This window comes from Phascolarctos cinereus, unplaced genomic scaffold (genome assembly GCF_003287225.1).
Source record: "Phascolarctos cinereus isolate Bilbo 61053 unplaced genomic scaffold, phaCin_HiC Scaffold_9;HRSCAF=440, whole genome shotgun sequence".
NCBI classification, from domain to species: domain Eukaryota; kingdom Metazoa; phylum Chordata; class Mammalia; order Diprotodontia; family Phascolarctidae; genus Phascolarctos; species Phascolarctos cinereus.
The window spans coordinates 95,680,661-95,683,399 of record NW_027556402.1 but is presented as its reverse complement, the minus strand read 5'-3'; the positions used below and the strand labels follow the sequence as shown (position 1 = coordinate 95,683,399).

General features: G+C 34.8%; 1 pseudogene; it reads left to right on the top strand.

Annotated features, from left to right (window-relative positions):
• The first annotated feature begins 307 nt into the window (after nt 1–307).
• LOC110196445 (small ribosomal subunit protein uS14 pseudogene) lies at nt 308–510 on the top strand (annotated as a pseudogene).
• Nucleotides 511–2,739: the final 2,229 nt, after the last annotated feature.

Genomic DNA, 2,739 nt, shown 5'->3' with positions numbered 1-2,739 from the left:
GTCCCAGATGTCTCACATAATTATCTGGTCCTTGGGTATCTTTTCTTGGACAATAGGCTTCATTCTCAGGGTACCTCTAAAAAGGGTCCTGCTTCTCTGGTTCCAAATCTAGAGGTTCCTAGATACTTCTGACTTAGTATAATTTAATATAATCACTCAAATTTGGTTCTCCAATTTTGAAACTTCTGAGAATTTCAGTTTGTATACCATTTGCTATTTCTCTCCTTACCTAAATCATAAACCTGATATAAGAATCTTTTAAAGATTGGAGGGTTTGCTTTTGTCTCATGTCTTTGCTAGTGGTGCCATGGGTCATCGGCAGCTCTACTGGAGATACCCTTGAAAATTCAGCCAGGGCTCTTGGTTGTGCCACATCTGTTCGAGCCAGCATGGCCTGATCCGCAAGTACCACCTGAACATGTGCCACCAATGCTTCTGGCAGTGTTCGAAAGACATGGGCTTCATCAAGTTGGACTAAGTTATATTTATGGATCTCACTTCAGTGATTATACTGACCATCAGTGATTACCATTTTACTGGACCCTAGACAACCTAAAGATGGATCGTGATGTTCATGCTATGCCAATTTGCATATATAATTAAAAAAAGTCATCCTCAGATATTAAAATGTAGTGTGAACTTATTAACCCATCAACAAATTATGTGGAAATACAAAAAAAAAGGCATTGAATCATATCTATCCCTAAGTGTTTAATGCAGTAGAAACAAATGAAGCATAGAAAATGAATGTCCAGTTCTAGTTCTGTTTCAGGTTATTTATACCTTTGATTTTTCTCCCTGTCAGATCTGAGAGGTCTTCAGAGGTCCTTTTAATTGATAGCTGAACAACAATTCCCTCTAACACATACGTGGTTATCCAGCTTTTGCTTGAAAGCATCTGGTTAAGAAGGTAATTACAATCTCCCAGGATCAATCATTTCCTTCCCTAGTTGTATTTCTGATTATCATAAAGACAGGCAACTAAACAGTTAAAGATAACCCTAAGATTGCTTGCTGGATGACTAGAATGAGAGTACTTTTTGTGGCAGAGTACATTGGAGCCAGGAAGACCTGAATTTTCAAGTTCTATTTTTTTTTTAAGTATATTTATTTCTAAAATTAAAATAGTACACTTAGAAAAAAATTTGAGGGTTCAACCATAAAATGAATTCTTCCGCCTTTGAAAATTATCAGATAACTTTAATAATGGGGAGATAATTTCACTTTCTTTACCATTATCCATACAATTTATGCATAAAATCTAATTTTGAGAACTTATTACCAAAACATGCTCAAAGCCTAAATTTCTATGATTGATAAGTTTCGGAAGCCAGTCATATACATGTGTATATAGAGAAAATGGTCAAATCCTATTGCTTTTCTCAAAATTTACTATTCCATTTAATTAGAAAACTATCACATTGCATCTTTGTCTTGTTACTTTGTCTAATCATTTCCCTCTTAGGATGATATCATCCTATATTATTATTTGACCACAAATATAGATTAAAATTGTAAAATACTGAGACTTTCATCCTATTATAAAACTCAGAGGTTTTTCTGTATCAATCTATTATTTAATAGATTTAGTATTGTACTTACAAAACTTCTTGATTATAGAAATTTGCTATAAAATAAAAAAGAAGGACATAGTTATAACAATGTCATATATCATAATAGAGGGGAAAAACTTCCTTAACTCTGTTTGATCCCAGGCATAAGTCATGTCTGATAGCCAATCATGCAGTCACAAGGTGTTAAAAACAAGGTTTAGGATTAACTAGGCAGGGATTTTCCTTTTCAGAAAGGAAATAGCACCATGGGCATACCGACTCAGGAGGATACTACGTAGGCCATGCCATGGCAATCCCCAAAATCTTTCCCCAGTACAGATATTCACCTAGCAGTTACCAGACTGCAGCATATGCCATTTTCTACTATTGGCTTCATGACAATTCAGACATCCCTATAATCAAAACTCAAAACAATAGTAAATTATAGTCCCAAGAATTTTTACCTTAAATAGCAAAATTTCCCTAACCATAACTTAGGCCTTGAATATCTTTCCTGATGTTTCCCAAACAGTTAACATTTCATTTATCCTTTACTTATAAATTAAAACTACCCATATTCTGGGGCTTCAGACATACAGCAAATACCTGATTATTGACTCATCACTAATATGTTGAAGCTACAGCTTTCTTTTTTTCTATTAATTTATTTTTAGTTTTCAACAATCACTTCCACACTCTTTTGAGTTTTAAATTTTTCTCCCCCTTCCTCCCCACCTCTTTCCCCAAGATGGTGTGCAATCTGATATAGGCTCTACATATACATTTCTATTAAACATATTTTCACATTAGTCATGTTTTAAGGAAGAATTAGAACCAATAGGAGGAACAACAAGAAAGAGGAAAGAAAATAAAATAGAAGAAAAAGAGCAAAAAGTATGCTTTGATCTGCATTCAAGATCCATAGTTCTTTCTTTTGATGGGGATAGCATTTTCCATCATGAGACTGTTGGAGATGTCTTAGATCCTTGAATTGCTGAGAAGGGCTAACTCTATCAATGTTAGCCATCGAACAGTGTGGCTGCTAACTGCGTATAATGTTCTCCTGGTTCTGCTCACTTCACTCAGCATCAGTCCATATAAGCATTTCCAGGTTTTTCTGAAGTCTGCCTGCTCATCATTTCTTACAGCACAATAGTATTCCATTGCATTCAAATACCACAACTTG